The sequence below is a fragment of the Ascaphus truei genome, chromosome 4 (genome assembly GCF_040206685.1).
Source record: "Ascaphus truei isolate aAscTru1 chromosome 4, aAscTru1.hap1, whole genome shotgun sequence".
In the NCBI taxonomy this organism is placed as follows: Eukaryota; Metazoa; Chordata; class Amphibia; order Anura; family Ascaphidae; genus Ascaphus; species Ascaphus truei.
The window spans coordinates 84,639,399-84,651,922 of NC_134486.1; the positions used below are offsets into that span (position 1 = coordinate 84,639,399).

The window sequence follows — 12,524 nt, forward strand, 5'->3', positions numbered from 1 at the left end:
TGCCTCAGGCACCAAAAACAAATTGTAAATTCTACAGGACAGGGACTCGTGCCTGCAAAAGAATCCTATGTACAATGCTGCTTACAGCGCACTATGCTGTAATTGTAAAGCGCTTTGCGTCCCATTGGAAGAAAAGCACTGTGAGAAATAAAGTTATTATATTTATGGAGGAAAGCGTGCACAAGTGTACCCAGGGAAGAAAGTCCCTTTATGGTGCACAACTAGTAATAATGTAATCTAAAAAATCAAACTTTAATTGACATTTTAAAATAGAAATGAAACATACATCAAAAAGAGTGTAAACTATATACAGTGATATTATCGAAGGGTGCACACTCCTTTAATATGTTTAACTCAGATACATGATACCACATAAGTGTGTATATAAATATAATTATTTTAAACAAACTAGTATGTGACAGTATGTGCAGCTATATACTTGTGTAGCAGAATCCTCAATTTGTTTAAAGTAATGAGATTGTGCCTAATATAAATCTCATGATCTAACCTTAATGTTGTAACAAATAAACTGGTTAGTACCATGTATGTCCAGAATCTCCTATATACTGTATCTTAATGTAGGGCAGGCTGTCAAGAGCAGTGCAACGATAGTATCTTGTATTGGTACATGTAGCAGACTTAAGAAAATACTCCTAGTTAATACATATAGATAGCTACACCATCAATTGTTAGTTGAATGTATCTTTTGATGTGACCACATAAGAGGTAACAGTCAGTAGAAGTGAAATAGAAAAGCCTCTCTCTATATACAGTGGTCTTTAAATTGTTATCATTGACAGCGAGCTATGTATCTAGTGTTGATTTAGCGGTTATTGTAAGATCACAACATCTTGTGTGTCAAGAAAACCCCCCAGATATTTGCGTGCATCACGGTTTTGCCATCTAAATATAGTGTGGTTATGTGTACAGTTCATAATACACATTCCCACAGTGGGCGATGAACAGGATGCTATATAGTTGATGTTACATCCAACAAGATAGATTTTATGGTCTGCTGCTTCAGCAAAATTGAATATTTATTTATAAAACATTTTACCAGGAAGTTATACATTGAGAGTCACCTCTCGTTTTCAACCATGTCCTGGGTATACGTTCATATATCCATACAGATTCCACGTGAAATCGTTAATCGTTTTAAACCACACAGTATAAGAGGCAAAGCCCTTCTTGATATTCTGCTCGGGCCCCAGCTGGAAAACCTCTATGCAGAATGGTCCATTAAACACATGGTTTGTATGAACACATACATATATTTACAGTAGAAGCAATCTGGTATATATGAATTATTGCCGATTGCTTTAAATGTTTCCCCTTATTCCGTTTACCATAGCAGTCTTGTGTAGTCTGTATAGTCCGTCCTATGTATGTTGCAGAGGAAAAGTTCCCCGGCTACACTATTTTAATTCTGCTACGAGTCGAAGATTGTGGCGGTGAAGGGGTTAACTGGGCTTCTAATAAAGTTCAGGCCCACTTGATTAACCCTGACTCGTGTGTTAGGGTCTTAGAGTGTCAGCTCTGGGACCCAGATGTCAAAAATTTATTACTGCAACTGTATACTGATTTTGCGACATTAAAGAATGATGTGATTTTATTTCCTTTCCGGGGATGCTGGGATCGGGAGATTTCTAGGCTGGAAGTTTCAGGGTGGGTTTGGCGGAGAAAGTCTTTGCAGAATGCGTCTATGTAGCGGGGTTCCGGGTTATGGGATACCCCAAAAGTTGTATACGGAGATTGAGTGATATCCTCTGATACTGCTAAGCGCATTACTCCGCCAACCTTGTACCCTGAAAACGCTCTTACGACTCGCGAGAGAGAGCGAGAGAGAGCCTCCTGCAAACTGCACATATTGAGTTCCTTAAATAATTCCTGATACGTGTCATCATGCAGATTGTAAATCATTTTAGTAGTTTTTCTACGTGCAACCAACCACTAATCTCTTTAGCTGGGTAGCCTGAGGCCTTGAATAAAACGATGTAGTTTAATCTATAGCTGTAAAGAAAAGAAAAATACAACTAGCACTTTATAAGTCATATAAATTGAACTGTACTGAACTCATTGTAAAGTACTGGACACATAACTTGGTCAAAGCATTTGAAGCTTGGCTTGCATTATCGTCTTACGAGGCCGTCAAACAAACCAGACTACATACACTGGCAGACCTGCTCTTACCCAATAATAATTAAAAGAATACACCAAGTAACGAAGAACTAGCACATTTAAAAATCACTTAATTTGCCTATTCTATTATAGGCCCTTATAACCATTATTTCAAAAGCAATGCTAAATATATATAAAACTCGGTTTCCATAGAAAACAATATGTTGTTGGACTATTCGAGAAAACATAAATTTGACCCAGATCTGTTTTGGATTACCAATGGATACAAATCAAATACACTGATTGAAATTTAACACACTGGCTGCTTTCACATTTATTTATTTTTTAGGTTTAATGACGGAACTTCAAATATTTGGAGTTTTCTCAGTTTAAAAAAAATGATACTACAATCTAAAAATATTAGCTACCAAAATAAGAAAACATGAAAAAAAACATCAGTTAACTTGCCATCCACACAATGAGGGACACTAATTTGCAGAAACAGCATGTGTTGCTCACCAAACCTCCATGGAAGGAGAATACAAGCCCTGCGTTTAACTAGCACTCCTTGTTTTTCCCCTATGGGATCTCATACAGACCTCACCAAGTGCAGACTACAATATCTGTGCTTGTTTCAATCAACTGGTGATGGACACTCGAATGACACAATGGCCTAATACTGTCACTTCATTGTGTACCAATTATAGAGAGAGTGTGAGAGCCGTCATTCTCCTCTACATCAACCCGCGCTGTTGACCTGCCTTTAACTGAGCAAGCAGTTTGAATTGCTTGGGAGAAAAAGAAAACGCTGATAAAAAAAATGGGTTATTTGCAGTTATTGCAACCAATTATTGTGCAGCTATAAAAATGATGCATCTTCATGGCTCCCACTACAAATGTATGTATTTTTACTAAAATGTATACGGGTTGCCATATGCATTTGAGAGAATGATTTTTGTGGTCTTGAAAAAGGTGTGGAAAATCAATGTCAATTTATTTTTGGTCATGTATACTGCTTTTTCTATATTCAATAAATCAAGTTACTGTAGGTAAATCAAAAGTATTGTTTTGTGAATTAATTTGACCCAATGGTTTGTTTTAAAACACTGAAGTTCTTAAAAATAATGATTCAGAAAATGTAAATTGTAATGTAACACAGTGCCTATATTTGGTATGGAAGATTTGAAAATACATGAAAATAAGTGTCATATGCTTAAATAAGTTTAAAGCAGTTCCACCAACTTTTTTATTTTTAGTCAACATTTTGAGGGGGGTGGGGGCTGATGTTTGTTAACATGGTTGGAACTGGGAGTCCCCCTCTATGTCCAACCACTATTTTCAGCTGCAGGAATCCACCGGTTCCCTAGATATGGAACCATGAAGCTACCAGGTGTAAATCTCCCTCAGGGGAAACCAAATTGCTGGCAAATCTCAGGCCAATAGGAAGCTGCAACATCAGTTGCGGCTTTTTATTGGATGGCCATTAAGAACCCCTTTTAAACACCAAGACGTAATACTGGTAAATTCACCAGTATCTCGGGAACCAAGGAATCCCTGTAGCTGAAATGAGTGCGGTTCTGCTCTGGAGACACCCTGATTCCAATTCTGTATATATTAAGAAAAGAAAATTGGGTGGTTAATTAGGGTGGATTGCACCTACTGCAGGTCTCGCTGGTTATGACCGCCCCGATTCATGAGTCCGATATCTCCTCCTTAAAAGCTTTGGCCTCTGAGGATGATGTCAGGTTCTGGAAAAAGGAGGGTCTGACCATCGATGAACATTCTCTATGGTCAGACAAGGAGGGTAAGGTGGGGATACCGCGCACGGCGGCCCCCATTTTCCCGGTTTTGGTCATATTGGTAAAAAGCAGACATGTAAAAATATTCAATCTCGTTTTGCTATAAAAGATTTACCTGTATTGGTGGAAATACAATTATCACGATGTCTCACATGTGCAAGGAACAACCCCACAGGCACCATTCACGGAATACACAAACATTTGCCACCCCCTGAGGGCCCTATGCAACAGTTGCAGATAGATTTTACACACATGCCCAAGGCTAAGGGAAGTTTGCAGTACTTACTGGTTATTGTGGATCAATTTTCTAAATGGGTAGAGGGATTTCCTACATCTAAGGAAGATGCCAAGACGGTAGCCAAGATTTTGTGCAAAGAAATTATCTCTCGTTTCGGATGCCCTTTAACTAATCAATAGCGATCAGGGAACCCCTTTTACTGCAAAACTTACCCAGCATATCTGTAACATGCAAAGCATTGATTGGAAATTCCACATTCCATATCATCCTCAATCCTCAGGCCAAGTGGAAAGGACTAACCGCACAATAAAAGATAAGATTAGGAAAGGTACCGGAGGGACTTTCCATAATTGGCCAGATCACCTGCCCGCTGTACTAGCGGAAATACGGATGACCCCTAATAAGACCACCAGGCTCTCCCCATTTGAAATGCTAATGGGTAGGCCATTCCCTACCCCATGGAAAAAGACTCATGGGGTACCAAAAACAAAGGGCGAACCTGAATTGTATAATACAGGAATATGTAATACACCTTGTTGACAAGTTGAATGGCATCTATGGTGATGTATCTATGTCTCTTCCTTGTGCCACAGGTACGCCAACACACCCTTTCAAACCAGGTGACACGGTCCTGGTCAAGCAACTGTTCAAAAACAAGACGCTGGATCCTCCCTTCGGCAAACCAACCACCATCATCGCCGTCACCCGTACTGCAATCTTGACAGAAGACAGCCCAGCATGGATACACGCAAGCCGTGTGAAGACCGCATTAATTGGTTCCCGTGGTCCACCCATCCTGGACCAGTCGGCAAGCTCCTAATATTTACCATGTGGTTATCTATTATAATAGCTATAATCTGGGGACTAATTGCGGGACTAACTGCCTGTTATATGCAACACACGGAGACATACAAATATATAAATGTTATACCCACCAGTTGTATGTTCAATTGTACAGAATATTCTGAGCGACACAAAAGGGAGTTACATACAACCTCATGGGAACAAGATAATATATATATCAAAACAGCAATGGCGGTGCATAAAGAGGTTAGACCAAATGAGTCATGTTGGATTTGTGGACACGGGCCACAGTCTAAATTTTGTTTACCCTTATGTGCCCATCCCAATTAGTTATCAAGAGCTTAGGATGCTCACTTCTGATAAACTGTCATGGAATTTTACAGCAAACCATTCTACTCCAGATAAGAAAGAGCCAGCCAAGTTACACCTTAGTCAGAAAGTACAGGAAGGAGCTATATGTTATCATAATTTCCAAGGGAAGGTGTTACACCAAGTATGTCAACACTCACCTGTTATGTTAAGGTACAATCAACCAGTTCAGAAAAGAGGTGAAATATACATACTCCGGGACTCCGTAGAAATAAAACTAGACGATTGTACTGATTTTTGTAATCAATATGTAAACAGGAATAATATAACTCATACATGTTCATACCATTCTTCTGTATATGAATGGTTTGGCCATCAGAGTTCCAATCTGTTTGCATGGATTGCAAGAGATAGGGTCCGCGAAACAGCATGCAGGTGTTTTGGAAATGGAACCACCCGTACAAAGTTTAGACCCAGCAATATATATGACGACTGCTATTTTCCTTTCTATAGGAGTCCAGAGGAGAGAGCAAATAAAGTATGCCCCCCCCCAAAATACACCTTCCTTATGGGTATTTTTGGCTCTGTGGCACATGGGCAACAAAATTGATCCCATGTGACCACACAGAAACCTGCTATTTAGGTTTTATTTTGCCCGCTTTCCAAATAATGTCCACCCTACCTGAGGGAAGAATACGAAATCGGAGGGCGTTAACCATTAAAACTGACTCAGCCAAGAGAATTGCAGGAGGTCTAATACCTTTCCTGGGAGTATATGACCTATATGCAAAATTAGATCTTTTAGTAGTCAATATAGATGCCCCTTTTAACGACACTAAAGACGCTATTTTTAGGCTCAGTAGCGAACAGCAGCAAATTAGAGCAACAGTATTGCAAAATTGTATGGCATTAGATTATCTTTTGGCAACGCAAGGTGGAGTGTGTAAGTTAGTTGGAACACAATGTTGCACTTTTACTGAAGACCAATCTAAAAGTATCCATCATGATATGGAACATTTAGCAGAAGTGCAGGCCCGATTAAGGCAAGATCCCCAAGGGTTTGATTGGACCTTTGGCAATTGGCTTGGTACACTGGGAATGAAAATTCTTTACGGAATTATGATAATCGCAGGTTTATTACTCACTATTTATGTACTAGTGCAAATGGCTAAGTGTGTGATTAACTCTATCTTCTCCAAGAAAACTGTCTCTGCTTCTGGCTCCACCCTTATGTATATGTCACCCACCATGGTAGGGAGAGATGCCAACCTTTGCGGTTCTCTCAGACCACCCATATAATCATCTCTAATCGTTACACGAGATACCTAGTAAGAGCTAGGTTTCTGCACGCCCATGGTCTCTTGGAGGTTTCTCCCCCAGGAGTTTTTCCTCTCCTGAGTGGTGAGCAGAAGAATAAATGGGTTTGGTCAAATGGTTCTTTTAGAACAAAAGTAGGGAATTGAAGGGGTTAAAATTATATGTCAGCTCAGGGATTGAAAGAGTGAATATAATCTGCTATCTTTAGCTTTCTTATACGGGCTGTTCCAGTACTGAGAGAATTAACTCACTATGCTAATTGTAATCTTTATTTACTTCTGTTGTTCTCAGTTTGTCTTTTATACAATAGCACAAGAGCAGTAAAATGTCATAAACAATACAGCTGCATGCTCTTGAGAAACATTCCCTGTATTTCTCTTTGTAATGTAGAAGTAGAAACTGCTGGCCAAACACAAGCAAGATGTAATGATTTACTAATGCTTTGTCCAAAGACACAGATACATAACCTCTACAGAAACTTGTTATTTCTCATTGTTAAACATGATATGTTATGTATTAATATGCCCTTAGTTTTTTGCATAAATGTCGGGGCACAACTGAATAAAACTTTGAAGTGTGGAAGCAGCAGCCCTGTTGTCCGACTCCTCTCTTCCCGAGCTCGTGTTTGTCTGTGTTTCGGAGACTGCTAAACCAGTGCTGTCCAAATCTCCCTAGGTTGAGTAAAGTGATTCCTACCAAAGTGAAAAAGTAACGCTTTCACCTACTATAAAAAATATATATATATACACACACACACACACACACACACACACACATATATACACATCTTTTAGTGTCAGGGTTTGTTGAAGTGACTTTGGTGGCCACTCCTCTCTCTCTAATCCTTGCTGGCTCTACGATTGAGGCCTTATTCATTATGCCCTGGAGCAGCTTTCCTGCGTTGGAGAAGCTTGTAGTCCCATTCATTTGAATGGAGCCGATCTCTTCTCCAGTACGGCGAAGCATCTGCACAGAATATTGAATAGGGCCCACATAGGGGGTGGACTGAACACTTGAGTAACATTTATTGTCCTTTTCAGGGTCCCCAATATTTGCCTTAAAGACAATAGTTCAAAGAAAATGTTAATTTTGTTGGAGGAACCTAAATACATACCATTCCCAGAAGGTTTTTGACAAGACTCAGGGATGCCCTTTAAGCAAAGATAGAATAAGTGCAAAGAAAAATGTTTTAAAAAAAATCTTGAGACCTCATCTTTAAAAACAAAATATTACTAATGTTACTTCCCCCCTTTTCTCCATCTGAAATCCTCATGTACTTTTCCTTTCCACGATTTCTGAAATATAAAATGGTGTACATTTGCATGTACTTCTGCGTGGTTTCAGCCCTTTAACGAAAGCAGTGTGTATTCTTCCGTTAAGATTTCACGCTTACATTTGCACATCAATCAAGCATGCCAACCACCAAAAACGTTAGGGCAAGTGTTACAAAGAGGAGTGTTTTTACTGTATGGCAACTCCAGCATTTGCAGCTACGTGGGACTGCACGACTTGATCATGGTACAGGATAACATTGAAAAAATGATTTGCGTATAGATATTAGAGAGAGGCAGTTACTAAGCTTCAACCCACTAAATAATTAAACTAAGGCTGGGGCCATGGTGCCTTTGCTCGCGGGGAGGCTGTGAGGTAAGCGGGTGCTTTCCCTAGCCATGGTGGATGGGCCGTGGGGGGAGGGGGGGCGTTCTTATGGGCGTCAAAGAGGGGGTTCGTCCTCATTGGGCGAAACGCTCACGTGACTGGCCTGTCGCGCCAAGGCAGTCTGTTCAGACCATGCAGAGGCGTCCGCACGCTAAGTGCGGTACCATGGCCCCAGCCTAACTCGGCGGCCAGAATAGACCAATGCATTGTAGCCCATTCTGGTAACAAAAGAGTTGAAGAAAAACTGCGGCAGTAAATAGTAAGGAAATGTATTAAACAAACACCATCAGGAAACCCCGGTTTTATTTGTTGTACAGCAACATGGATAAAATGGAACGCATTTTGAGTTGTATAGATAAGCAATAGCAGTGTGTTTCAATGTACAGTTAGCAAGCAAAGTGCACTATCAGAAACAAAACATTTTTCAAAAAACGTGCTGTTCCGCTTAGCGTTTTGTTTGTTTTGTATAGGTGGGAAGCAGGGGGTCTCCAGAGCTGAACTGCGTTACATCTCAGCTCCTGCTTCCATAGACATTTAACTCTGAAGGTGCCCCCAGTACCATCACCTGCTGGGGAAACCAAATGGAGTTGTAAATCTCCCTCACCATGAAGGCCAATAGGAAGTTACGTCACCCATCGCAGCTTCCTATTGGATCACTTGCTGCAGAAGATTTAAGAAACAGGAAGTAATTACAGCACCTACGGAGGGAGGGCAAGGATCTCAAAAAGCAGGGGGTCTTCAGAGCTGAAATGAATGTGGTTCAGCTTCAGAGAACCCCTGCTTCCCACCTATGCTGAACAAAAAGGTGGCTCATTTATATGGAATACACCTTTAAGATGTGTAAATTGGTAGTATAAACCAATGGTGCTTAACTCCAGTCCTCAAGCCCCAATAGGTCAGGTTTTAAGCATTTCCCTGCTTCAGCAAAGGTGACTTCAACTGAGCCACCGCTACTGAAGCAGGGATATCATTAAAACCTGACCTCTTGGGGAGGCGGGGGGAGGGGTACTTGAGAACTGAAGTTGAGCACCACTGGTATAAACATGTTAAAAGGAGCAATCCTCCTGCGTTGTGGCTTCCTATTGGTCCCTATGTTTAGGGCGACTTAAAAATATGCGCCAGTACTGTACTGACAGTACACGACCTTCGCTAGTATGTGTCTCGGGAACCAAAAGGGGTCCCCTGAGCTGAAACGAATGCAGTTGCTGGGAGGGAGTGTGAAGTTCGGGGGCAGTTAGCTGCATCCTAAAAGGTGTTCTCTTTTAAACACCAACTACCACATTACCTCATATGTCACAGATCGCACAACTTCCCATCAGAAAGTAACTTCATTATTAACAGGTTAGATATTACAATTTGTAAACTAATTCCTATACTTCAAATGTAGTCCTCAAATTCCCATCTACACTCACCTCAGCCTTCAAGAGTGCTAGATTACTCATACACATAGCACGAAACAACGGGGAGGGCAATATTAAGCCGTTAAAGTTGAAAGAAGGAAAGCAGTACTGAGGATCTTATCTTCACGCATAGCTATCTTTTACAGAAGTGTCTATGCGTTTTTCTTATGATGCGAGAAAACAGTATGAATAACTCCTTTAGTGGTGTACGGAAGATGCCGGCAAAAGATCAGTAATGAGGTCAAGATTTTTTTTACCCAGCATACAGTAGTTACCCTCCATCGTCTTCATACGTGAACAACTATTTACACAAGGTTGTACATACAGCGTTTCAAGGGTTCTGAAAACCGGTCTGTCAATATGTGTTAGTCCACAGATCACAGACCTGAAGAATTCCAGTGGCGAGAACTGTTTGGCATGCTGCAGCACCGCTTCCCTACAGCGCTGGGATTTCTTTGTAGACCAAACAAACGCAAACCAATTAACTCACATGGTACATTCTGTTTTCCAAAAAGGAAAAAAAAAAAAAAGGACATCAAGATTAACGGTCTCAGTTATGCAGTAAACATTTTAGAGTGTTTTTCAGGGGAAGACAAGGCTGGTTAAATGCTTGTCTGTGGGTCACCAATAATTTGTTCGGTTTTGTCTCTGATGGGAAGAAAGCAAACACCAGGGCTTTTGTTACAAAAGTTTTAGTATGGACTAGCACAACAGACGAGCATGACAGAGGAAGTCCCAAAACATACTTCATCAGATCGGGAAAATGGGCTACATCAAAACCATGAAAACAAACAATAAAAGCGCAAACACCACTCACTTTTTATGATGAATAAACTAAAACGCGATTCACTCCTCAGTGATGCTCCCCAGAACGGTCTCTAAAACCAGTTGGGCAAAATGTGAACAGTACAAAAAAGGTACAAACGTCTGACGTGATATTTCAAAATGCAAAAATGAATAGTGTAAAGTGCTTGCTATCCTTCTAACCGATGGGATGTCTTCCGCATTGGCGTTGTGCGCATCTGCGTCATCAGTAAGGGAGTCCCGGATTGCGTATTAGACTTGGTGGTACGGTGTGGTTCCTCAGGGGTAGCCGACTATATTGGAGAGGCGAAATGCGTTGGGATTTGACCCTCCGAGGACACCGTACCACCAAGTCTAAGACATAAACTGGGACCCTTTGCAGATGATGCAGATGCACACGAAGTCAGTTCGGAGGCCATGCCACCTCTGAGGAGAGCAAGTATGCGGACGCATCAAAGATTGGTTGCATATTACAGACTGTCCGGAGTGGGTACAGAGTACCCTTAAGACACTCACTCCTTGCGCTTTTGTACCTGGGAAAGTGTGAGTTCATTCCCTTTCTCCCACCTCAACCCCTTTTAGTAAACAATGTTATGCCATGTTCTTTTTGTGTTTTCTTTGTGAGGAGATATGAAGCATGCAGTAATTTCCAGTATCCATGCCCATCTCACATTGGAAGTTATACTATAATGATAGATAGATAGATAGATAGATAGATAGATAGATAGATAGATAGATAGATAGATAGATAGATAGAATGTGAGGGCTTAATTTGTTTGAGCACTAGTCACTATTGCATTTTGCAATATTACCGTATTATCACTTCAGTCATTTGCACTATATCAAAACCAGTCAGATTATTATTGACAATTCTAACTAGAAATGGAGCCTTAAAATTGCAAATGGAAAAAGAAAAAAAAACCTTATAGAAGAACATCCAACAGCATTTGGTTGCTAAGGAAACAAACATTTTTAAATACTTCATGTTTAAAAAAATGAAAACACAATGGTTGCAAACATCTATATTTACTCCTATAAACATGCCACAACCTTTAGTTCACTGACTCTAGGTGGGACTTGCCCGGTGGATGCCAAATGGCCCTGTGGCTCAAGATCGCTCCTTTCCAATGGTGACTCGGCAGCCATATTTGTGTTTTGTGACACGCTGCCACAAAAACATCCTAATATTTCAGGAACCGGTGTGTCAAGGACCATGGTTGAGCTCTGTCGGTCCCCTAAGTTTATGTAAATAAAAAAACAAAAAAACGAGGGGGGAGGGGGAACCACCCATCACTACGCAAGGAGGCTGAATCGCAAAGTCCTGCTGCCCGTGAAGGAGTTAAGTGCCAAAACAGCAGCAACACAAAGATTTTTATACTACATATAACCCCCATAATGTTTACTTCTCACATGGCAGTGAATAGGAAAGAGGCCCTGCTAACTCAGGGAGAGCGAGATTACAGCTGAGCAAGGACACCCACCGTGGTAACCAACACAGCAGACAAAGCATGCAACCATTTCCCAGCTTTACATTACACAGATCATGCACTCCCAAAGTAGATCTGAGAAGCCTCTTACATAAGTAATAATCATCAATAAAGATTGATATGTTAGAAAATGGTTTCTGTGATTCAGCCAACTAGTGAATCACCAATAGCTACAGTGCTTGCGTCACACGTGTAATTGTTTGACGTTGGGCCTCTTACCACCCACAAAGCTCTAAAAGGTGAACCAAGCAAAAGAGCAGTTATAGCTCAAGGGCCTTATTTAATATTGTATAAGAGTCTTACAGGAGTAAACACTCAAATATATAAAAAGGTTTCAACAAAGGACAGGTGGGAAGCATATTACAAGCGGCCGTGCTCTGAAACTGGAGGAAGGCAGGCTCCTGGGAATGCAAGTACTTCTGTTGGGAGGCTATTCCATGAATCCACCACCTTTTCCATGAAGAAGTGGTAGGGACTGATAAAGTAAGGGAATTCAAACATGCTTAGGATGTACATATGCTATCCTAAATATGAAAGAAAGTCCACAACTGGAACAATCTACCGAGACACTCACAGCAGGCACAAGTTT

The 12,524-nt window shown here is 40.8% G+C and overlaps 1 protein-coding gene across 5 annotated transcripts in view; it reads right to left on the bottom strand.

The window, feature by feature from the left end:
• AFTPH (aftiphilin) overlaps positions 1–12,524 on the bottom strand; it is a 54,480-nt gene that overhangs the window by 35,694 nt on the left and 6,262 nt on the right. The window lies entirely within an intron of this gene.